This window comes from Thamnophis elegans, chromosome 10 (assembly GCF_009769535.1).
Source record: "Thamnophis elegans isolate rThaEle1 chromosome 10, rThaEle1.pri, whole genome shotgun sequence".
NCBI classification, from domain to species: domain Eukaryota; kingdom Metazoa; phylum Chordata; class Lepidosauria; order Squamata; family Colubridae; genus Thamnophis; species Thamnophis elegans.
Genome location: NC_045550.1, coordinates 34,344,000 through 34,370,424, shown reverse-complemented (window position 1 = coordinate 34,370,424; position 26,425 = coordinate 34,344,000). Strand labels below are relative to the sequence as shown.

The following is a 26,425-nucleotide window of genomic DNA, read 5'->3' as shown; positions in this document are numbered from 1 at the left end:
ATCTGGTTTCCCCATTTGACTTTGTCAAAAGGTCACAAAAGGCAATTAAAATGACCTCAGGACACTGAAACCATCATAAATATGAATCTGTTGCCAAACATCAAAATTTTGATCGCGTGACCATGAGGATGCTGTGATGGTCGCTAAGTATGAAAATGGTTGCTAAGTGTGAAAAATGGTCATCAGTCACTTTTTTCAATGCCATTGTAACTTTGGTCACTAAGCCCATTATACCACCTTTCTTGCCACAGTTCTTAAGTGAATAACTGCAGCTGGTGTTTTGTATTTTGGATAGAATCTTTTTTTAAATAGTCTAAGACAATTTAAAAAAAGAATCCACACAGAATAAATTGAAGTAAAACATTTCAAACTATTCCACACAGAATAAATTTAAGTAAAACTATTTTTTAAAATTCTATGCACAATATATTTCAAAGTATTGTGCATAGAACTTTTAAAAATGGTTTCAGTTCAATTTATTTTGGATAGAATCTTTTTTTAAATAGTCTAAGACAATTTAAAAAAAGAATACACACAGAATAAAACTATTTAAAAAATCCTATGCAAAATAAATAAAATATTAAAAAATGTATTTTAAAATACATTAAAAAAATAAAAGAAAAAAACCCAGCTCACTTACCAGCAGGCATGAACTCCAAGTCAATCCAGAATGATGTAGATGTTAATACAAAGAACTGAGCAAATTAAAATGGTGAAATTAGTCAGGGAAATATTTTTCAAAGAAACTTTGCCACCATTTTCCCACACAAGCCGACCTCCAATCTCCGTGCCCCTCCCCTCCGGAAAATCCAGGAAGGAACACTCGCGACTTCTCTAGCCAAATATTTCCTGGAGCTCTATGGTACTGGGTCATCTTTTCTTCGCCCCGGGACACAGGACAAATTGTTATAAATCGTGACTGTCCCGCCAAAATCGGGACATCTGGTCACCTTAGCTAGAAGTGATCTCTTTTGTATTGTCTTTAGTGGGAGTAATATTTCCTCAGAATTAGGAACAATGAAAACTATCTTAGATAGAATCATCCCTCTTGAGAAGCACGTGGGTTATAACAGTTCAGTGACTTTCCAGTATAAATAAGCTTGGCACTAATTCGAAGTCAGGAAGTCTATGGTGGAAAGATAATTGTGAAAAAAATTATTTTTTTATTTTTGGCCATATGAAATTTGTTGAATGATTATTGTCAAGTCAATGTTTATTACAGTGATCAGAAAAAAAAGACCAGAAAAAGTTAAAAACACTCAAGGAATATCCAGTTAAAAATTCTACAATAAAATAAATAAGAGATTAAATCTATATTAAAATCACAATTTAGCATCCAATCAGTTACGCACGAGCACATTACAACACTGTCTAACCATACTATAATATAAATCCTTAATCTGTGAGGCCCGTAGGAATGACTACTGAAAGGTACATTCCCTTCTTCTTCCTAGCGTTATACCCACACTATGGCAGGGTCCAGTTGTCAGCAAAACCGTCTCCATTTGGATTGACCCAGGACGTATTCAGAGGAGACGCCCACATCATAAAGGTATATTCTAAAAAATATTAAAATAACAACAATGGAAACTTTATTTAACTTGTACAATTTGAACAGACCACTATTTTGTTTAGTTATTGTAATTTACAACTTTGTTTATATTGTGTGAGCAGTTTTGTGTCAATATAGTGAAATCACAACTGGAGTAATTTAAAGACTTCTTATGGAGATGGACTTTTAATGTTATAAAGGAATGGGACTTTTATTTAGAAACACGTTTTTGTCCGTTATTTATCTTAGTTCCAATAAAGAGCTAATCTTATATTTAAATTATAGAAATAAAAACATGCTCCGTTATTTCTGCATTCAGGATAGCAACTTTGGGTTACCGAGCTCTAAGGGGATCATAGTGCTATTTGGCTGAATTGCTACATAGCACTATGTGGTACATTATTTTTCCCTATCTAATTGACTTAGCGGAATTGCTTGGATACACAAACCATTTTTAATTGACTTGACATGACCCATGGCTCACAACCTATACTAGTTGGGTTCCCAAATCATACTAAAGCAAAATCAAACCAACTCTCAACTTTTCAAGGTCAGTCCAAGCTATAACATTCCAATATATCTGTTAAATTAAAAAAAAAAGACGTATCCAGTTAAAAATCTCCCATTCATTTACCTTGTCCCTTTTTCTGTACATGTTATATGATTCCAAATATGTTACTTTTGTAGACCAAAATATATTATTCCATGTGATTCCCATAAAAATATTCATATATGGTAGTAACTACAGAATGAATATCTTTAGCTGGATATTAGTTTTTATTTTGCATTTATGGTTAGCATTGAAACTTGGAAACTGGGTAGTTATTCTTATTCAGGCAAAGTATGACATTTTTCTGTGTAACTGAGTGGGAAATAGGCATGCAAATGCAAATGTGTCTACATATTATTCAAGGGCCTACTCTATGACTTGCTTTCTTCTCCTTTTTATGTTGCTCAATGCCCAGTTTTTAGAAAAAAGAAAAGAAAATCCTTGAATTGCAAAGCTATGGATTTTTTCTGTATTTCTTAAAGCAGTGGAGAATTCATCTTAACTCTCCTTCCTTTTTTCAACATGTCTGAATATTTCACATAATTTTAAAAGAAAACAGCATTAAACATCTGTTCCTATACTTTTTTTAAGAAGAAAAGGAGGCTTGAAACTAGAAGACAAAACAAAAAAATATGGCAGATGTTAGTCAATCCCCTCCAAGGCAGATGTCCAGGTTGAAAAAAAAACTTTTTAAAATCAGGTTTAAGAATTCATGGCTCCAACTCTTTTCTGACTTAGGACACGCGACTGCTTGGCTTGTGGAGGAATGTGGGAAAACTCTAATTCACAAAGAACTTATTCAAACCAACCTAATAGCCATGAAGAATCTAATCGCCAGCAGGAAAATGGACAGCAAGTCCACCAAAGAGGCCGGTAGAGAAAATTAACCCTTTCTGATTTGGTATGCAAAATAAAGATAGAATTCCCACATAGCTTTATTTGACATGGTTGGCCATTCCCACATTACACAGCAGCTTTGTCAAAAGATTCTATCTGCAGTATTAATCTGTGCAATGTCCAAACTGCTGGGCTAAGGATTCATAATTTACAGAGAATTCAACTCCATCAGATTTTTTTTTTTAAAAATCAATTCTTTCAGTCAATGATTCTTAATTTTCTCCTTATATTAGGATACATACCCCAATCTTGGATCCCATAAGAGCTTTCATGTCAAGAATGAGCAGTTCAAGCAGCTAATCAGTTTATTCCTGTTGACTATGGACTGACTTTAACCTTAGTTCCATAAAGTCAGGACTTATTCAGTACTATGTGGTTGGTGGGGATATGAATTAGCAGAAGACAATCAGAAATATCAATGCTTATTGAGAGGAATCTAGGTAGTCAAGCAGACTCTGAGATGAGCAACTTAAGTAAAATATCAATGGATGAATGCAACTCCTTCCCTTACTATTTACAAACTACCTGGATCTGTCAATGTTCAGTAATCACTTAAAGAGTTATAAGTCTCTCTCTCTCTCTCCATCCATCCATCTTTCTATCTATCTCTATCTCTGTGTTTTCAACAGAATCTGTTCAGTTTCAGAATTCCTTAGGACACGTTACTTTAAGTGGGATTGAAAAGAGAAAAGTCTGTCACGGCTTAATAACATTTCAAGTATAAAGCTGACCTATTGACAATGTTGAATCCATAGTTTCCTGTTCATATTACACATTAATTCCAAATAGGATGATTTTTTTTAAAAAAAAATCTACCTACATAAATATATTTAATGATACATTTTCTCTTATCCAGGCTCAAAGATCTAGAGTGGTTTGGCCAGTAGAATGTTTTCCTCATAACAATCATGAAGTAGACTAAAATAAAATATCTATGATTGCATTATATGCTTACTCATATTTAATTTAACTATATTTTATCTCAATACACTAATTCTGAGAATACAACACACTTGCCACAAAGGCTGGATTCATACAACACAGTTAGAATGATATGTGCAACCTAAAGGGGTAGTCAATATCCCTCCCATCTCATTTTTGATTATAAACTGTTTGTATTGTTATTGTAGATATCTATTTCTTTACAGTTTTATTATTTTCAATGTTGTAAGTGGTCTAGAATTACATATGGCAAGACAGATGGCAAATAAATTTAATAAATAAACAAACAAACATTCAGTTCTGCATATTTAATCTGCATTTTGTTTCTTTGGCTGCATTAAATAAATGATACTAATCTGTTAGTTGGCTTTAGCTTAGTATGTGTTTTCAGTGAAATCATCATCACTACTAACTTAGCATTCTGTATTAATTTTGTCATTGTGTCTTATCAAATACATCATAGTTAAAGCAAACATAGTTTCATGTGATTTGTGAACCCAGCCATTATGGTTTATAACTCAAGATATATTAATACTTAAAGTAAGGTGTGAACCAGCAACTATTTTCAATAGCCCTGTATAGTGGCTTGTTGATTGGAGTTAGCAGCAAAGGTGCATAAGAGTTTCCACAACTATTCTTATAAGAGAAGAGGCAGGTCAGTGAATCATTAAATCAAAGCAATGCTCTAAAGCTTTACACAATCCTAGTAGCTACTTTATCGATGTGTATTTAGTCACTGAAGTATAGTAGCCCTCATTTATATGAACTTTCTATTTAAGCTGAAGCTTTAATGTTTGGAATGGAATTAAATTAAATTTTGTGAAACATTATACTGCAGTACATAGTAGTACTGCAGTATAAGAAACAATACTGCAATAAATAATACAACAAGATCTTCCAAATGCAGGGTTGATACTGGTACTATCACAGGAACATTTGGGCTCCTTTTGAAATAACTAAGGTGTTACATATGTAAATGGGGAGTGAAGCTGGTGGACAGAGACTTCACTCAGGTCCATCTCTTAAATGGGAATTACCATACCCAAAGATCATTGGTCCACTTGAGCGGCGGGAAAATAGAGCAATCTCAGTGGCTGGGCTGCCTGACAGGTCCCTTTAAAAGAGGGAGCTGTCGGAGACTCTACTTCTATTCAATAAAGAGCTGAAGTCACGATGCTAGTCCTGTCTCTTCATTCAACCCCAACTTAACATAAGGGAACTACTATCTGCTTCCATGAGCTAAAATGCAGGTACAATAACTTAACACAGACATTTCTCATAATCTGGGCAATCCTCAAATGTATAAAATCCAAATCTCAACAATAATCATGTTGGCTGGAAATTATGGAAATTGCTGTTGACTTACATGGAATTTCCCCAAGCTGTAAAATGATATCTCTAAGTGTATCCTGTTACTGCTATGTACTTTGCATTTAATTTTTCCAGGTGCTACATTTTTGGAATAGTCCTTTTAACTAGTGTTTCAGACTGTTATAGATTAAGAAATAAACATCCAGTATCCGGATGTTCTATTTACCCCACTGAAATATTTTTTTTAAAAAAATGCAGTTATACAAAACCAGAAGAATGTCATGCCATTAATAGAAACGTATGTTATGTGAAAGAAAGAGAGAATAATTAAGCATTCTTTTTTTAAAAAAATGTACAATTAAAAAAATATATACTAAGTTGGAAAAATAAGATAACATTATTTTAGTATCTGAGATCTTATATATATTTACTTTTACACAGAGGAGATGCTGCTACATGCTTAATTATAAGTCAACCTACTGATTTGAAAATTCTAAATTATACTTTATAAACATCTTCCAATACACCACATCAAATACATGACAATGCATTTTATGTAATCTAGTCAGACCAACCAAATTGGCAGTGAATCATTTTCTGCAGTTTCATCACAGATCACAGCCCCTGGATCAAAAGGTTAGGCTTCGGTCCCAGGAAATGACATGGTTAAGCAAGGAGGTCAACTGCTGGCTAAAGGCAGATGGTGGGCCTGTATCTGCACAGTACAAAGCTCATTGTATCTCAAAGCAAAAAATCTTTTAAAGTAGTAAATGCAACCCTAAATCAGGATTTTAAAATGGAGTCAAGCTCACATCCCATCCAGGCAGTCCTTCAAGCAATGTGTTTATGCAAAGGGCAAAGGCTTTTTCACAGCATTAGATGCAGTCTTTGACTGCACACAAAATCATTCTGAATTTCAGTGGGGGAAAATGAATATATAGTATAGGATGAAAAGCATCCATCCAGCAACTTTGCTTTGTTTGATCTTTTAAAATATTGATAAGAAACAGCACAGAGCTCAACTGAAGGATTGGATCATTTGGTCCAGTGTTCTAATAGTTGATAGGAGGCAGCTAGAAGCTTGGTATCTACCTATAGATCTGAACATAGATGGTGTGCCAGAAATTAAATCCCAGATATTCTGCTTGTATGATAGGACTTTGCTAATACAGTGGGACTCAGGTCATGAACTGCTCAGGCCATGACCAAATCGGATGCCGACTAAAAAATCTGCTAAATGTTTTACTCAAGTCATGGACACATCCTTGGGTGCGGATCAAACACAGCTACGGTGATTTTCCCTGTGGTGGTGATTTCACCTTCTGCGCCATTTTTTTGGGTGTGCGCACATGCACAGTCAGTCTTGCTTCTGGTCCCTACCAAATTGGGTGCCGACTGCAGTCCTGGAACGGATTATGCTTGGCACCCGAGGTCCCACTGTAGGTGATTACTCCCTGCCTTATAGTTGGGTTTGGAGATGGTTAATAGTGAGGGCATTTCTTTACACATCTTCACAATATGTTCTATGTTCTTTGCACATATTTTCTTTTAAAAAGTTAAATAAACTCACTTCACTCTATTTAAAATTCCTGATAAATTTACTGGTACGGTAATCTTAAATATTTTAAAAGAAATAAAAAGAAAGAAGTAATAAAAGAGTCAAATAAGGCACAGTTCTACATAGTATAATAATTCTATGGTCCATAAGAATATGGATTTCAGACACTATAAGTATCGTGTTCAAAGTTGGACTCTTGACTTAGAGGGTGAACACTAATATCAGATTCTTGCTCCTTCTTCTTGGAGTTGGCTCCTTCCAATATTGGTGGAATCTGATACTGTAGTGAAAAATGACACTGAAATGGGTATGATTGAGTTGGGCAGGGGCTGGAGATACTTTGAATCCAGATTTTACACCCCTCCACCCCTCCATTTTTACATGTTTTGTGTGTAGGTGTGGAGTGACAGAACTAAACCAGTCTTTAATGGTTATCTCCAGATTTTCCTTGTCTTTGTTTCCAGTTATATAAATTCTGGTATATGAAAGAATTAGTTAACCAAACGTATAAATAATATACATTACAGGTAGTCCTTGGCTTACAACCATAATGAAACCAACAATTTCTGTTGTTAATGAAACATTAGTGAAATGAGTTTTGCCCCATTTTATGACCTTTCTTGTCACAGTTGTTAAGTGAATCAATGCAGTTGATAAGTTAGTAATCCGGTTGTTAAGAAAATCTGGTTTTCCATTGACTTTACTTGTCAGGTTGTCAGAAAATGGGATCCCATGACCCTGAGACACAGCAATGGTCATAAATATGAACCAATTCCAAGCATCTACATTTTGATCACATGATAATGGGGATGCTGCAAACATTGTAACTGTGAAAGATAATCATAAGTCATCTTTTTTTGGTAACGTTATAACTTTGAATGTTCACTAAATGAACAGTTGTAAGTGGAGGATCATCTGTATTACATTGCATGCATTGTCCTGGGCTCTCTTAATTTGGTTTTATTTCTGAATCAAATAAGTTTTGCTAAATTCTTAAGCTGCTATATTCAGCTTATTTATTAGACTTTTGTCAAACAAACCAACCAAAAAACAGTCAAACAACCCACTAGTCTTATCACCATCTTTTTCAGTCTGCTACCTTCCCAAAACTAACCATACTCTGAAAAGACCATGGTATCTAAGAACTAAGGAAGCAGTGTCATTTGGAGAGTTAATAAAAGATTTGGGAGTACAACTAACAGTTGTACTCTTCCATTTGATCATTCCATTTAGAAAATATGGCTTTTCATTATCATGATGAATATAAGAGGCTCTGAATGGAGATTTCACCCAAGATCCTAAAGGTCTAAGCACATTCTTGACCACATACAGTAGCCTGGGATAATTATCAGAATTCTGCCAGCACAGCAGTTTCTGGATCCCAAATGCTCTTTTTTGGGATTGAAGATCTTCAATGAACTATTATATTATGGCAGAAAAGATATCAAGTATGGTAGATTAACTCCAGCGGATTTATCACTAAGATGTTTTGTGCATTCTTTCACACAAGCAGTCTATTTTAATGACTTGCATTCTTCATGGACTACCTATAGAAAATAGCTAAATGTTCTCCATTTTGTAGTCTAAGCCTTTCTACTAGAATTCAACGTGTGTACAATTGGGCTTATCTGGACCAATTAGACTGTTTCTCCTGACAACTAATTAGATAGGAGATTAAGCATTTATTTGGGGGGGGGGGGGATTACCACCATTCTACAGGCTGGCATTAGAGCACAAAATTTGTGAGCCATGAAAACTGGTCTGACCTTATAAAAATGTATAATATCTATTGAAGCCTGTAACAAGCTCTGTAATACCTGTCAAGGGTTATAGCAATAGCAATAGCAGTTAGACTTATATACCGCTTCATAGGGCTTTCAGCCCTCTCTAAGCGGTTTACAGAGTTAGCATATTGCCCCCAACAACAATCCGGGTCCTCATTTTACCCACCTCGGAAGGATGGAAGGCTGAGTCAACCCTGAGCCGGTGAGATTTGAACAGCCGAACTGCAGAACTGCAGTCAGCTGAAGTAGCCTGCAGTGCTGCATTTAACCACTGCGCCACCTCGGCTCTCTATAATCCAATAATGCATGGAATAGGGATACACTTTAGGAAAGGTTTCAGGAGTTTTAAGGAATGAATTGAATGCCTTAAATATTTACACCCCTACTGTCCTTTAAAAATCTCCCCCACCCCGAAAAGAAGAACAAGAAATCTAAGCCTACCACTCTATTGTTTCCTATGCTGACTTGGTCTTCAGGAATAACTGGATCCTCTTGTTCTGTAGTTATTAAAGGCAAGAAAGCTCTTTGTCCATAACAATTATTTGTATGTGCTTTAATTCTTTCTGTTTATCTTTAGTTATTAAACAAGCAAACATAAGGGTGGTATTAGTGCTATAATGTTCTATAGTTTGATTATGACTCACTTTTAGGTGTTAGGAGCCAGAATATGACAAGAACATGATAAATAGGGATAATGGAAGATCTCATCCAATGCATCTAGATGACAAAAGTTTATGGAAAGCTATTTCAGATTATGAGAACATTACCCCACAGCCTTCATTTTTTAAACTTGTACCACAACTACATATTTCACAGGACATAATTTGCATGCCACATAAGAAACATGCAGTTGCTAATACTACTCGGTGACAACTGTGTTACAAATTACCTAACAAGATACCCCATCCCAATCTTTATTAGGAGGAGCACAGTTGCAGCATTAGGGCCATGAGGGCAAGTAATTGAAAACAATGTCAGAAAGATTCTGGAACATTCTTAGATGAAGAATTTGGCAGAAGTGTATTTACATTAATGACCAATGTTTTCTTGGGATGTTAGACAAACACTGTTATAACAGGAAAGAGGATGTAAGAGGAAATGAGAGAAGCAGTCCCTACTACGTTACTAAAATATTTAACCAAAATCTAGCAATAGACTGCAAGCATATATGATGTAGAAAGAACTCTCACCCAGAATTAGTCATAGCCTTCAAGATATTACAATTCTCATTAGTCTCAAGTTGTATAATGGTGAGTAAATCTGGAATTGTAATTGTTCAATTTTTGGTTTCCTGTCTTATCTTCACCAAAATGTATTCAAAGACAGAATTACATCCCATTAATATCTATTTGTTAGATATTCATCCAGGCCAGCAACTTCAAGAAAGATGACTGAATAAGTTGCATATGGCCCTGGGTATGAGTATATGCTAGCAACCAGGAATAGTTAATGAGATGTAGTACGACAGAAGAATAAAATGACAATAAATATGACTACCTCATACTAAAGACTAGCAATGATATTGAGAATTATCTAATAACAAAAGTAATTTGTGGACGAGGGATTAGGAAATACTTTTCATTTATCCATCTGTAGAAGGAGACAACTTTTTAGTTCATTGCTAAAAAATAGTTACAGAATGTTCTTTATTTCAAATGAAAAATCAACATGTATTTTTCCAAAACCCTTTCTTTTGCTTTTAATGTTGATGTTCACTTCCCTTTAATTGAAGAGAGGATGTGGGAAGTAGATCTACGAAAGCCATTGTTATGTTTAATTTAAAACATGACGGTTGTGTTTAGAAGTACAGATCAAACAGAAAATAAAATATTACATTTTGAAGAGCTCTCTTAAAATGATAATAAGGAAAGAAATTACCTTTTGTTCTCCTGTATTTGCATTCCTGAGTCTGCAGTCATCCCATGTCCAAGGAGGTTAAACTGTTTTCCAATTCATTTATTTTTATGTCTCTTTTCAAACTTGCTTCCTTTATACAGTAACACCAGTGCATATGGATTCTCCCTTATATTAACCTCAGAATAATGTTGTGAAGATCATTGGGATGAAAGACAAGCAGACCCAAGAGTTTAATGCTTAATTGGGAATTTAAAACGAGTGGTTCCTACTACTGGTCATAGTTGAAGAAACATATTTAAGAGTCACAGCCTTCCTAGATCTCCATTTACTTACATTTCTGAAAACCATTTACTTAAAATGAACTACACTAATTAAAACTTATTCCAAACAATAGGATTTGTGCTTACAACTGTGGCAATGGCTTTGACCTAATGCTTACTAGTATTATACATACGGTCATAAAATCTCCTTCCCTATACATTTAAAATACCACAGCAATCTAGTATAAAAGTTGGGCTTATGAAGATCTGCAATTCTTGGTCACCCAACCTTACCTGAATTGTTGAAATGTTTCATATGTATGTGTCTAGGAATGTCTGCATGCAAATTAGAGGCTCCAACACATGTCCATCTCCAAATTGTGTAGTCTTACAGTTTTATTCCCACTATTGGGTCTGGGAGGGATTAGTATGTGCTATACGTGATGCCTGAATTGTTTCCCAGTTTGCCTTCTCCAGAAATATTACTCTTGTTCCTAGTAAGCAGAAAGTGTCAGTCTCAAGAACTGCCATATAGATATTCTTGATTTTACACAGCTGGTATTTCCAAGGGCACATACTTTCCACTAGATTTCACAAGTTCCTGGAAAACTGGTTTTGATAACAAAGTAGAAACTGTCTATTGGCTGAGTAAGTCACTATGTACATTCTACCCTGCCTGAGATAAATATACCTTTTCTGTGCTCATGACACAACTTCCTTAAACTTCTTGGCTTGAATGTGGGCCAGTAAATGTGTGTGCCAATACCACATCCTGATTTCTAAAGCTGAATGACATCTCTCACTTAGCAAGCTCCCTTCAGTAGTCCATTGGATATTTTTAGCAGTGCAAAGAACAGAATACACTTTGAATTTTCTATGTGTGAATTCACAAGCAACATTTTTTAAAATGGCATCAGTAATGCAACCTATTTATTAATGAGTTTTTAAAAGAAGTTTGTTTTCCTGTTTGGATTGTAAATATGGAATATTTATTAATAAAGGGAAATGTCTTTAAAATTCTCAGAAGTCATATTGCTTTTCAGTATATAATGCAATTTCAATTAGTACAGCAGGATATAGTACATCATTTCCTTTATTAATACGTAAATGTTGTCCTGTACTTACAATCCTAACCAGAAAATAAACTTCTTAAAATGCATTGGATTCCTTACTCGTCTTGCAAACCAACAGAACTATACTATTTTCATGAGTTTTTTTGTTGCTAGCATAAAGAATGGAGTACAAGTATGAAATATTGACATACCTGGCTTTTTAAATATATTTTAACATCTTTTAAAGAAAGAGAAAAAATGCAAGAGCTTTTATAATCAATCATATTCCTTCCCTCCTCTTGGGTTTTAGTTTCAAAATGTAGTCTTCCCCATCCCCCCCACCCCCTAGGGAGATACTGCTGGACTAAAACACTCAGGTGAACAGATGTCTCAGGAGGAAGAAAAACAATTATCTTCAGCAAGGAAGACAATTAGATTGCCTTAGAGGATTATGGATTCTCTGGCTGGCAATACACTAGGAGTCAAAACTCTACTTGAAAACCAACAAAATGTATTTTTGATTTAATATGTATGAATAACTATTTATGGTTTGAAACCCATGATCTGTGAATCAGTGTACTATGTGGAGAGAGCCAATTATGACTTAGGCAACAAACATTAGCTAAGCACCAGTGGATTAGTATAAAATGAAGGAACTTCTTTTACCTATTTTACTGCAGAGATTAAATATGCACATTAGGGATGCTGAGCAGTAGCTTTTCTGCTTCAAAAGGGTCAGATTAAATGATCTTTGAATTCCCTGTCAACTCTATTATTGTGAACTTGTTTTTAAGATGCCATGACCTTCATATATTGAATGCATTGCTTTTTCAGGTTTAGAACCAATCCTAGCAACAATGACTTCCTTCTGCCTCATGTACAGCTCCATTGTTTCCAATTCTAGCATAGAGTCTGTTCTTTGAAAGAGCCATTGGAGACTCTAAAAGGAAATGATTTGCTGTTGCTGGGTGTGGGTGGATTATATCTTGTGAGCACAAGCTTCTCTGGAAGAAATGATGCAGCTTGTGCCCGTGATACAAACACAACTGGTTTAAAACAACAGAACAGCCTGTGAGATATGAGAAAGCCCTAGATTCTTGTTAGCCCCACAGAAGCAAAAGAAGTGGCAAAATAGTGTGTGTGACTTGACTTTTGATAAGCTTCACAATGCAGTTTTGTGTTGTGGCTTTCCCCTCAATGAATCTTTTGTTGCCACTTTTGTCATTCTTATTTTTTTCCCTTTAAAATATTACATGCACATGTTTATCAACTGAAGTCAAAAGTTTTAGAAATTTTTTTTTAAAAAAGGGCAACTATCCAGTAATATAATTCAGCTTCATGCTCGGAACCTTCTCTTTTGCTGCTCTGCATCTCCTTTCCCTCTTTTATATACCTCGTCCTCCTCCTCCTCCTCCTCCTCCTCCTCCTCCTCCTCCTCCTCCTCCTCCTCCTCCTCCTCCTCCTCCTCCTCCACGTTTTGTCTTCCTTTGGACTAACCACAAAAGTTCCCTCCCTTTTTCTTTTTCCTTTGAAACCTCAGAGGAATTAGCATACATTTGTATTGCATTATCCCTGTTGGTCTGCCTTTTGCATCTTTCCTTTCCATATAGTTTGAGGCGGGATTTCTCGTTTTCCTATTTTCTTGGAGTGGTGTGTACAATAGTACTCTAAGGCTTCAGCTGGTTGCTAAGCATTACTGAAATGAACTTGTCCATCAACAACATGAAGAAGAATGAATCTGAGGACTGTGGCAAATCATTAGGCATTAGACATTAGACATGTCTATAAGGTTAAATGGCACACATCTTAAGAGTTTTAAAGAACACAGCACATCATTTCTTAGGAGACAATGCCCTGAGATATTACAATTATTCCATGATATTCTATGCATAGATTTATTACAACTTTGCTACAGCTATTTACTAAAAATCCACATGTAGATCTACTACTTCTGTGGCAAAGCCAAGCCATTGTTTTTGCTAAAGCCACCTACATGACATCCCACTTATTTACATTAAATAGGTCCTAAATATAGGTGATAGGCAAATCTAGTGAACTGTTTTCGATCAGATCAGAGAGTCAGAAATGACTGAGAGGGAAAAAGATTATCTACTAACTATGTGGTATCAATATGGTTAGAATCAGGGGTGGGCTGCTACGGGTTCGCCCAGGTTCGATACAACCTGTAGCTAATGTATGGCCAGTTTGAAGAACTTCCAAAAAGCACCCTGGCTGGCCCCGCTAATGTACACTGGAAGAGCCTCTTTTCTAACATCTTTTCCATATATATTCCTTTGCAAGGATAACTTGGAACTACAATTTAAATCTTTTCAAACTATATCCTTTTAGTGTTTGGAGCATGGTTAATAATAGTTTAATTTTAATGGAAACCTAAAGATGCTTCCAATGTGAAGATTCTCAATTGAAACTATGTTTAAGTCTGTCTATATGTTGTAAAATAAGGAGTTTTCATTGTATGTTCTGATTGGTGTTCATGGATGCACTTTGCTAGTCTTTTGCCTGTTTGTCCTACAGTGGTTAACAGTTTTTTGTCTTCTGGGGCTACTGGGTCTTTTGTCTTACTTAAGATGTTTTAGGGGGCTTTAGTTGGTTTGTATACTACAGTGGTGCCTTGTGGTTGTAATAGTCTGTTGTTTCCGACATGTTTTGATGTATGGTTGAGTGGTCAGGCACTTTTTGATAAAGTGGCATGAGCATTCATTTTGTTGGAAAATGTCCTAGTGGTCTGTTTCTTTTTTCTGGCATTCCTGGTTGCTGCAGTGTGCCTGTCTGAATAATGTTCTTACACAATTCCCCTTGTGGAGTTACTTTACTTTAATAGTGGAACACTTGGTTAATGTGGGTGATTTTCAGGGGTGGGTTTCTCGCCCCGTTCCAACCGGTTCGGTTGGAACAGAGCCGGCGGCGTCCTCGTGCACGCGTGCAGCGCATGCATGCGTACTAGCGTCTGTGCGATGCTCCAGCTGCTCCTGGAGGATCATGCAGGCGCTGTATGCGTCCTGCGCATGCGTGGAAGCACAGAACTCATCAAAACCGGGTAAGGAGCGCGGGCGGGCGGGTGGGTGGGCCCTTCGCCGTTCCCGGAAGTTACTTACTTCCGGGTTCGCCGACCAACCGGTTCGCAGGGACCGCCGCGAACCGGTTGAAACCCACCCCTGGTGATTTTCAAAAACATTTGATGGGCCATTTGAGAGCAGAGTATATTAAACTATACTAAACTTTAGACTGATTCAGTATAACTGTTCTAATGGGTTATCTTCCAAAGCAAAGCAATGGTGGTTTATTACAAGAAATGGTTCCACCACAAAACCGCGTTCAACTAAAGGGTGCTCGACGAAACCGCGTAGCTGACGTCATCACAGCGCGACAACAGCGCGGAGAAAAAAGCACGCTGTAAACGCTAAACCTAAAATTGGAAATTGGAAAATTTATTTATAGGCCGCCCTTTTCCCTGAGGGGACTCAGGGCGGCTTACAACTCATGGGGAAAGGGAATACAACAGTGAGACATAAAACAATACCTAATTAAAAATAGAACACAACATTCATCATTCGGGTGGGGACGGATTACAATCTAGCCCCAGGCCTGACGGGATAGCCAGATTTTAAGGGCTGTGCGGAAGGTCTGGAGGGTGGTGAGGGTACGGATCTCCACGGGGAGATCGTTCCAAAGGGTCGGAGCTACTACAGAGAAGGCTCTCCTCCGCGTAGTCGCCAGTCGACACTGACTGGCAGATGGAATTCGGAGGAGGCCTAATCTATGTGATCTAATTGGTCGCGAGGAGGTGATTGGCAGGAGGCGGTCTCTCAACTACCCAGATCCACTACCATGAAGGGCTTTATGGGTGGTAAGTAGCACCTTGAAGCGCACCCGGAGATCAACAGGTAGCCAGCGCAGCTCGCGGAGGATAGGTGTTATGTGGGTGAACCGAGGTACACCCACAATCGCTCGCGCGGCCGCATTCTGGACTAGCTGAAGTCGCCGGATGCTCCTCAAGGGCAGCCCCATGTAGAGCACGTTGCAGTATTCCAGCCTTGAGGTCACAAGGGCACGAGTGACTGTTGTGAGAGCCTCCCGGTTCAGGTAGGGTCGCAACTGGTGCACCAGGCGAACCTGGGCAAATGCCCCCCTGGTCACAGCCGACAGGTGGTGATCAAAGGTCAGATGTGGGTCCAGGAGGACTCCCAAGTTGCGAACCCTGTCTGAGGGGTATAGTGTTTGACCCCCCAGCCTGAGTGATGGAACACTTGCCAAATTATTGGGAGGGAAACACAACAGCCACTCGGTCTTATCCGGGTTGAGTACCAGTTTGTTAGCCCTCATCCAGTCCCTAACGGCTTCAAGGCCCCGGCTCATCACGTCCACCGCTTCATTGAGTTGGCACGGGGCGGACAGATACAACTGGGTATCATCCGCGTATTGATGGTATCTTATCCCGTGCCTCCGAATGATCTCGCCCAGCGGTTTCATGTAGATGTTGAATAGTAGGGGGGATAAGACCAAACCCTGCGGCACCCCATATGTTAGGGGCCTAGGGGTCGATCTCTGCCCTCCAACTAACACCGACTGCGACCTGTCCGAGAGGTAGTAGGAGAACCACTGCAAAACAGTGCCTCCCACCCCCACCTCCCGCAGTCGTCGCAGAAGGATACCATGGTCAATGGTATCGAAAGCCGCCGAGAGGTCAAGGAGAACCAGGATGGAGGCATGGCCTCCATCCCTGGCTCTCCAGAGGTCATCGGTCAATGCGACCAAAGCGGTTTCTGTGCTGTAACCAGGCCTGAAGCCGGACTGGAATGGGTCAAGGTAACTAGTTTCCTCCAAGGTCCGCTGAAGCTGGGAGGCCACCACCTTCTCGACAACCTTCCCCACAAAGGGGAGGTTGGAGACTGGATGATAATTGTTGAGAACGGCTGGATCCAAAGATGGTTTCTTCAGGAGGGGTCTCACCACCGCCGCTTTAAGTGCGGAGGGGAAGAGTCCCTCCCGAAGGGAGGCGGTAACAACCGCCTGGATCCAGCCCCGTGTCACCTCCCTGCTGTTGGCAACCAGCCAGGAGGGGCACGGGTCCAGTACACAGGTGGAGGCACTCACAGCTGTCATGGCCTTGTCCACATCCCCAGGGGCAACATTCTGAAACTCAACCCAGCGATGGTCTGCCAGATTATCCTCCTGTGCCTCGGCTGGATCTGCAAAGTCGGAGTCCAAATCCGATCGAAACCGAGCAACTTTGTCCGCTAAGAACTGGACATAGTCCTCAGCCCTACCCTGCAGGGGGTCCCCCGTATCCCTCCTATTTAGGAGGGAGCGGGTTATCCTAAACAGGGCGGCTAGGCGCGACTCAGCGGACGCAATCAAGGTGGCAATGTACAATCTTTTTGTTGTCCTAAGTGCCTTGATATACTCCTAACCCCTAAACCTAACCCCCCTAAACCTAATCCTAAACCTAACCCTAAACCTAACCCTTAACCTAACGCTAAACTAATCCTAACCCTTAACCTAACCCTAACCCTAACCCTTAACCTAACCCTAACCCTAACCCTAACACTAACCCTTACCTTAACTTGAATCGGCTTGCTTTCAAAGTGCTATTTAAAGCGCCCTTCTTTCTCCGCACTCACTGTTGTCAGCCTGCTGATGAAGTCAGCGACGCGGTTTAATCGGGCACGCTTTAGTCGAGCGCGGTTTTGTCGTGCCACGACAAGAAATATATCCAGAAAGTTTCCAAATTTCTGCAGAAAATCTAAATGTTGAACCATAACTAAATCATGGAAGAAATAAAATATAGAATTCTTCTGTCTGATTGAACTTTTTGATCTTATAATTTCAAGATCAATATACGACCGATATGCTGAAACTTAAAAAAACACCACCCTAGAGCACATCTAGGGTTTGAAGTTTGAGCATTATGACTGAATACTCATATTATGTCTACAAATTCGTTTTGAATCTAGTATGTCCACCCATTCTTCAGGTCAATGATTTCCAGATAGACTAGAATTACAATTTCCAGTATCTCTAGGTTAAAACCCAGTCATATTTAGATAGCATGAAGTTGGCAAAGACAGCATAGTACATACCTTTTCCATTCAATTCCAGGTAAAACCATCTGTTGAAACTTGAACACTGTAACATAATTACAACCTAGTATTATTTTAAATGAGGCATACACAACCTTAATATATTGGCTTTGAAAATTTGCTATTCTCTCACAAATATAGTGAAGAAAATGTTAGATTAGAAACCACACCCTTGGTCTCAAGAGGCTAAAATAAGCCTGGTTAAAAAAGCTTTCCTTAGACAAAACCACAAGTTTCACTGTATTTTGAAGTCACTGAATGAATGCTCCAGTTGTCTTTCTTCTAGCAAAGGTATTCATAAAAACTATAGCTATGAGACTGAAACAAAGGAAACAGTGCAATCCTATACTTGGATCATCAAAGAAAGAGTCAGTGGTGGCACTAAGTCTTTAGTTAAAATATGCTCAGTAGCCTATATCTTCCTGTTGAGTTTGTAAGTTACATGTAGCTCAAGGCACTTTTTGCAGGCTTGCCACCCAGGTGAAAAGGAAATAACCTCACCTAGTTCTTCAGAAGCAAAGAAAACTTCAAAAGTGCACATTCGAAACCCCACCTTACGCTGCTGAGTCAATCAGCCAAAAAAAAAAAAGCAATGATACAAAAGATACATGGGCTAAAACTGCAATTAAAGTTTAACTTTTCTCCTCCTGAAATCCCAATGAACCACTTCCCCAAATATTTATTAAATACTGATTTGCACCACACTAAATTGTAAATTAACCAAACACAGTTTGCTGAGTGATGTGATGTGAATGCTGAGCCTAGGGCTGAGTATTGTATAAACACAGATAGTTGCATTAATTCGGTAAACCACAGTTAAATTAACCTTGCCTATAAAGGTATCTGCACGGGCACAACCCAGTTAATTGTGAGATGAGAGACTTCTTCTTTCTGCAATCTTAATGTGTTGGGGCAGGTTTACGTTCACATGACATACCAAGGAACAAACTAGCCAAACCCTATTTTAACCTAGCTTGCTGTAAAAAGCCCGGACTATATAGTTATTTACGGTGCAGCAGGATGTTGTGCAAAACCAGAGAACGAAGCAGGTCTCCATAGTTAAAATAGCCCTTGGTTGCCAAATGCCTCGATAAAATTGAGAAACATTTGAATTACAGGTCAGACTGCGACTGGAGCTACCGAAGAAAAGCCCACCGCGGACTTTGCCCAGGTCCGGCTCGCGGCTCGCCATTGAATTCTCCTGGCCAGCCGTGAAGAGCGGCCGGGCGGCACTTGTGGCCGCTCTGATCCCTCCGCGCCGCAGAGGGAAGCAGCGAGCCGGCGTTCCGACAAGAGCTCGAGCTTCCTTTCCCTTCCCGCCACTGCTCGTCTGTCGTTAGTATCCGCCGCCGGGCTGGGAAGGGAAGAGAAGGCGAAAAGAAGAGCAGAGAGAGAGAGACAAGGGGGTCGGGTCGCTGCACAGCCAGGACCGCGGGGCGAGGGAGGGGCCAGCAAGGCCGACGACTAGTCGGCTGAGGCCTGGTCTGAAAGCGAGCCGACCTTCCAGCGACAGCAGGCCGAGGCCGCCCGTCGCCTCTTCGCCGGGGGAAGAAAGTAGGTAAGCGCCGGGTCTGCTCGGGCCTTGCGGGCCGCAGCTGACCAAGTCCAGCGCGGAGCGGAGCCTGGGGAGGAGGAGGCCCGTCATGAGAGAGCATCCTTCTCTCCTCTTTGCTTTTTCGAGGCCTGGCCGGGCGGGACAAGAGGCTCTCTGCCTTCCCAGCCGCCTGGTCGTGGAGTGGGCGAGGGAAGCGCGTCTTGGGCGGCGGTGTGTGTGCTCTGCGGATGGCCTCTTAACCCCGTTGGGCGGAGGGAAGAGAAGCAGGTTTCTCGTCGCCGTCGTTTCCAACAGTTGAGGCTTCTAAGCCGCCTTCGTGATCGTCGCCGGGGAACTGCGAGGTGGGAATCGGTGCCTGATTCACTGTTAATTGGGGTGCGAAAGGGAGACGCAACCCTGCAGCTCTCCTGGCCCTTTGGTGTAGGGAGAGGCGATCATTGTTAGCTATGTAAGCCAGATCCAGGAAAACTTTATTTGCCTATTGGCCCCCGTCTCTCCGTCTTTAGGGAAGGAGAGACTTTGTTCAATCCGGAAATGTTAGGTTTAAAATATATACATATAAATGCGGCCTTAAAAACTGAAAGGCAAAGAGATTCTCGTTAGGTTTGTTCGTCCAGTTTAGTGTTGCTTTAGAAATGAAAAGTTATTTGCCTTTCTCTTGCAAAACTATTGAGCAGAGAGGCCCAGTTTAGGTAAACATATCTACATCGATAAAAGTAGCACATCTTAATTGCTAGATTCGTTTCATAAATGTTCTAGGCCTGGCATTATGTTTAAATATTTAAGCGTAGTACTAGTTGTTATTCATGTTACGAGTGATTTACTATATAAGTTATTCCCGGTGGGTGCTCTCTTCAGTTAATTGGTTTGATTTACTGGTGTGGGTATTCATCGCACTCTAAAGCTAGATAATTGTGGCTTTCTAATGTTTATGAAAATGCATGCTTCTAGATTGGTTTTCATAGAGCTGAGATTTATTTTTTTCAGTTCCTGGTAAATGTATGAAGAATAGCAGAGGGAATAAAAGGCAATGTAGATTTTTGTTTGGAAATTGTAGGTCAAGGTCTTCACAAAATGCTTTGCTTAATGGAATTGCTTCTTTAAGTAAAGTTTAATGAATATGTTTCAAATCATACAGAAGTTACAAACATGGACTATAGACAAGCTGATTCTAAAAGCTGAGAAATGAATCTGTCTCTCTCCCTTAGAGAGAGTGGGGTAAGATCTGAGTAAGTCTTGATCAAATGAGTTCCTCTTTTTCAGTGGAAAAGCTGATAATAAAACTTTCCATGCTGATTAGTGGATGCAAAATAAAAGATTAAAAGTGTAAACTTTTCGTTCTGTTTCTAAAAATAAAACAGTGATAAAATATAAACAAAAGTATCTGACCATTTAAATTACATTTTCTGATAAAATGTCCTTGTAAACACATTCCAAGAAATGGTAAAAGAAACTTTGCTTTGATAAGATTTTATATGATATATGCTGCAGATAAGGCTAATGAATTATTGGATATATATGAAATTAATTGAATTCTAAATTTATTTGTAGGTACTAAGAAAATGGTAGAAAATTGAATAGGAATATTTTTCTATGTAAGAAATTAGTTGATGTAGTTTCTCTTCACTGAATCCTAATAACTTTCAACAAAGCACTATTGTTGCTTAATAACATAAATCAAATACTTTGATAACAGTTCTAAATATTTGATAAATATAATGATCATAGAGTTTCTTAAATTTAGCTTATTTATTTTCTCTCAGTATTAGTGTTTCTTCTGTCTCTCTTTCTTGATGCCTGTCTGGTGACATTTGGGACAGCTTTTCATGGGGCTTGAAAGATGCATTTAGAATGGAGTATTGAGAAACCTTCCCTAGTATGGCTTTTTAGATATTGGCCATTGTTTCCACTAGCCTTGTAAATATTCATTGCAACTACATGCATTTTGGAAGTCACATAACAGCTTTCTATACATGCATGCCTACTGACTGTTTCAGTGTTAAAAGACTCTTAAGAGATTATATCATGTATTACTGTTAGTTACAGGCCAAAGACTTGTTCTGCAAAGTTATGTCAAGAATGCTCTACCTCCCTGAAATGTCTAGATTCCTAAGATAAAATGTTTGTTCAGGAGGGGAAGAATGCTTCTGATTCTGATATGATTGACACTTTTTAATATTGGTTTTTAAAATTGTATTCTTACTATAGTTTTATTTTAATAAAGGCTACTTAGATACTGTCTTAGTTCTATAGTTCTTTATAAATACTGGCATTTTAAGTAGTCATGAATTCATGAGGATCAGATTAATATCTGCAAAATTAAATAGCCTTTATTGTCATTATACAAAATAGATACAACAAAATTGGTTCACTAACACTATTTAAAACATATAGTTCCTAAGGTATATTTCCATTACAGCTTGTTCCTTTGAGAACAATTTCAATGCATTTCTTTAAATTGGAAGTCTTCTTACTAATCACACATGTATTTAAATCATATTGGAACTAGATTTTTAAAATATTTAATCAGCCTTAGTATGTACATTACTTAATATAATTATTTGCAATATATTGGAAGACAAATTAGATTTTCCACAATTGAAGTCTAACTGAATTTTCAGTGTCTTATATTTAAGACTGATTTAAGAAACCCATGATTGATTCTCAATAGAAAAACTTTAGGTGCTCATGATGATTTTTATGAATGCTGTTTACTTGCAAATCAAAACTCTTAAATCATGTGGCAAGTAGCAGAATTTTGTTTGGCATTTTGCCAGAAATGTAGGAAGTTTAAGAAAGTAAAGAATACTGGTTTCCTTTTTCATTATTGCAATTTACATTGATTTATGTAGTCATATGTACCCTGTATATCTCTAATTTTGTTTTAAAATGAAATGGTGTAATGCTTCTTTGCTATTTGTTTGAAATAATAGTAAATTTGATTGGTTGGTTTAGAAACTACAACAGTGTAGGTATATATTCCAGGATCAATTTCTATGTCATATTTCATGAAAAAATAGGTTCTGAAGTGTTAATAGTATGTTCTGGTCTTTTCATTGAAGGGACACCCATTTTTTGGATTAATTGAAGACCAGCCACAAATAATTACTTTTAAAATTTCTATTCTAAGGGGAAATCCAGTAGTTAAAAGCACATCAAGATAAGTATCGTAAGATTTACAACTAGCTTTCAAAATAAAGCATCTTTATTTCAGGAAATATTTACAGAATAAATATTAAATCCATGACACTGATGAATTCAGTTATAGTTACTTTTCATAACATTTAGGTAGTGTAAAATCAGGCAATATTGTGATTTAAATGCAGTATATAACACTTGAATCAGTATAGATTTTTAGGATCAAGTTGACAATTTTGTAATCAAATTCAATTATTTGGCAGAGAAGTGTTCCAATTACAGGTAGGATATCTGGAGGCCCTTTCACTCCCTTGTGCAAATAAATACTCTCTTGTTTTATCTAAACAACACCTGGTAGTTAACTGAATTCTGACACCTCTTTCCTGGTTTTGCTTGTAAGAAACAAAATTCCAATCATATTAGGGCTGCTTCATGAGGATGGACTGTAGTGTAAATTTGTGACTATCTTCTACACAACATTTTTCTAAAGTTACAGAAAGAATGGAATTTATACTGCTACATTTTGTTTGTTGACACAACTTAATTTGTATCACAGTGCTGACATAACCTTTCAAAATGCTGTAGTTTTTATATTAAATTATTTGTATATTAGTCATCCTTGCAAACAATCCCAATCTGATTTACAGATTCTTAAATCATTCAAAATTAAAGTAAATTGTTGAGATGTGCTGTGACACATATTTCTAATGCATTCTTACATATTTATATTATATATAAAAAGAAAAAAGCTTTACAGATAGTCCTTGCTTAATAACCCTAATTGGGACCAGAATTATGGTGGCTAAGTGATATTATTAGGTAAACAACATGTGAATGCACTGCTTAGCAATACCAGTTTCAGTAGTCCTGGTTGTTGTCATTAGCCAGGACCTCACGCTTCTCCTGCCCTTCCTCTCTAGTCTCCAATTCTCCTTATCTTCCTATCTCCCCCATCACTGCCCCACCACACTGCACTCTATCCTGCACCTTGGCAGTCTAGAGGTCAAAAAGATCAGAATAGTGCAAGCAGGCCAAACAGTGGTATTCTCTATGACACTTTAGGGAAGCAAAAATTGGAATTTGAAAAAGTAGGAGAGAAAGAATATTGACTCTTCTGAATTTTTAGTGGTAGCAAAGTCTTGTGAAACTGTCATGGACAGCCACAGAAACAAACAAATGGATCATCACGCAGAGCAATCACAGCGGTCAAGGCACAAATTATCTTACTTTGACTGACTATGGAAGAAGAGGATAACAAACGGCATGGGGAATATACTGAATTATGATAGAAATAACATTGGAAGACATGAAGGACCAGGATAGGGACATATCCTAATGAAGATTATCTATGTCATTGCTAAGAGTTGACACTGAGTTCATGGCATATAACCAGTGAGTTAAAGATTGATTTTAGGGTCATGACTATCTCACAGATGTTTTATGCAGTAAATTTTCAAATCTTTGAATAGAAATAACTCTTGCACCTGAGTTATAATACTGGCAATCTTGTATTCTAAATGTGGCAATTATGACAAATAACTTTTTTTTCATTTTTGTCTATACTGCTGTAGGCCTTTGTATTCCTCTCTAAATGTCTTACACCTGTACATTTATGGCTGTTGGCCATTAATAGTTAAACATTAGAATGTAGCTTCTATAATAATATTATAAAGTATTAGACATCAGTTGTAGATAGTTTATTGATTAGAACCATTCCTTAGGTGGAGAAAATGAGGATATTTACATCTTATAAAATTGCTTCAGAATTGCTAAAGGATTAACTATCCAGAGATAGATTTGTCAATGTAGTATGGTAGCACTTTTATACTTTGCACAGCAGCAGTTGCATTTATGGTGCCAATTATTGTGATATTATATTGATAGGTACAGCTATTAGCTAGGGGCAATTGTTTGCCATAGGCAACCAAAATATTTTGTATCATTAGAATTCATGATTGCAAATGAAGTTTTGTCATGCATAATTTTCTTTTGAAACTAGTGCTTTTTGTAACTTGTATGACTGGCTCCATGGTGTCTAGGGAAGCTAAACATGTGCTTTGCAAATCAGTTACAATGGGTGTTTTTGAAGCTATCCAATTTGGGCACATATACTTTAAAATAACAAAATATTGGAACAATGTGGAATTTATGGCATCCTCTGTCATGAAAGACTCAAGTAGCCCTTTTGTGTGCTAAAATAGTATATAAATTCCATCTGCATTAAGTACAGAGCTGTTGCCTTATGTTCTCCTTCACCACCTCCACACTAAATATGAATTAAATAATTGTATAATGTCCACAATTTATAGAATAGTCTTTTTGTATTGCACTGTGAGCATTGGAATAATGTGCAGTTATAGAGACTTTACATTTGTATCCCCACCCCCACCCCAAAAGGTCTGTGATACTAAACATGCAAATAAGAAACATTCCTTTTCTTTATCATTTTCAGAATTGAAATATGCAGAAAATATTTTATATTACTAGCGGAAATTACATTTTCCCAGCTGTGAAGCAGTACAATTTATAAATGCAGATCCTTGACTTATGACCCCCATTAGGAATGGAATTTCCATTGCTAAGCAAGACAATTGTTAAATGAGTCATGCATGATTTTTCCCTATGGTGGTTAAGTGAATCACTACAGCTGTTAAAATGAATTGCATGCTCTTTAAGCAAAACTGCCCCCCTCCCCTGCTGATTGTTCTTATGGGAAACCAGCTGGAACATTGCAAATGATGATCACATTAAGCCAGGATGCTGTAGCCACATGACTGTAGTGATGCTGCAATAGTCATATATGTGCAAGGACCACTTGTAAGACTTTATTTATTTATTTATTTATTTATTTCAGTGCTGTTGTAACTTTCTAAAGAATTGTTTGTAAGTCGAAGACTACCTGTATTTGTAGTTCTGCTTCATGTTTTGAAAAGGGTTTTCAGACACCGTGGAATTGTTTTATGTACAGATATGTACATAAATTATTAGGTTATTAAAAAGTTGACTAAAGGTCACCTCACATTTTAAAGAACTTCTTCAATCAGCTTGCAATATGTGCATAAAATTTTCATTAGCAAAAGTATTTACTTACCAATAAAACTTTGTTCAATTATGTGAAGTGAATAAATTGTTCAAAGTTAACTTGTATTAATTCAGATAATATAAAAAATAATATATTTCCTTTTAATGTCACCTGTATTATAAAATCCTACAGTTCTTTTATTTTTAAAATGAGTTAAAGTGAGGATGGGGAGTATAACATAATAAAGTTGTGTTATAGTAGGCAATTGCTAGGTTTTTGCCATGTCACTCAAGATTTGAATGAAAGAGACTGACAAGCACATTGATTAGGTAAAAAAATATTTTACTTTGTTGAATTGTTGAAATGGTTTAAAAGCACTCGATACAATTTCATATATTTAATTACCTTGTTGATTCAAGTTGAAGGAATAATTCAGTCAAATTGTCATTGAATTAAAGCTTCCCATAGTCATATTAATAACATTTGTGTTATCTAGGTATTAATCCTTCAAAGAAGAGTAACATAAAAATTGTTACTGTTTGATTAATGAATATAATGAAAATATGTCAGCATGCTTGTTGAAATAGTTAATAGAAATACTTTAATGATTGGTATTTCTATAGCTTGTGCAAAGGATGATAAATACAAAATGGACATTGAGTGCATTGCCATTAATCTATGTAATGATAGTGTATTAATTATAATTATAATCCATGTATAAGTTCTTATTTGGTGTAGGCACCAAGTTAGAAACTGGGAGTTTGTGAATTTGAGTCCTGCCTTAGGCACAAAGCCAGGTCTGTGAATTTCAGTCCTGCCTTAAGCACAAAGCCAGGTGGGTGACCT

At 37.6% G+C, this 26,425-nt stretch overlaps 1 protein-coding gene and 1 long non-coding RNA gene across 4 annotated transcripts in view; one reads left to right on the top strand and one right to left on the bottom strand.

Moving 5' to 3' along the window:
• Nucleotides 1-953: 953 nt before the first annotated feature.
• On the bottom strand, nucleotides 954-18,429 carry LOC116513706. Its single transcript, XR_004256029.1, has 3 exons — nucleotides 18,366-18,429; nucleotides 17,865-17,910; nucleotides 954-1,559 (listed from the first exon to the last, which is right to left on the bottom strand). It is a non-coding gene; the product is annotated as an uncharacterized LOC116513706 (long non-coding RNA).
• Nucleotides 18,430-19,068: 639 nt separating this feature from the next.
• The window catches only part of CAB39 (calcium binding protein 39), a 40,794-nt gene continuing 33,437 nt past the window's right edge, over nucleotides 19,069-26,425 (top strand). Inside the window, exon 1 of one of the 3 annotated variants that reach the window (XM_032224981.1) lies at nucleotides 19,069-19,418. The gene's annotated coding sequence lies outside the window, so the exon portion shown is untranslated. Of the gene's footprint in view, nucleotides 19,423-19,663; nucleotides 19,761-26,425 lie in introns of those variants that run through there. The other 2 variants (XM_032224980.1, XM_032224982.1) reach the window with 2 other exon arrangements.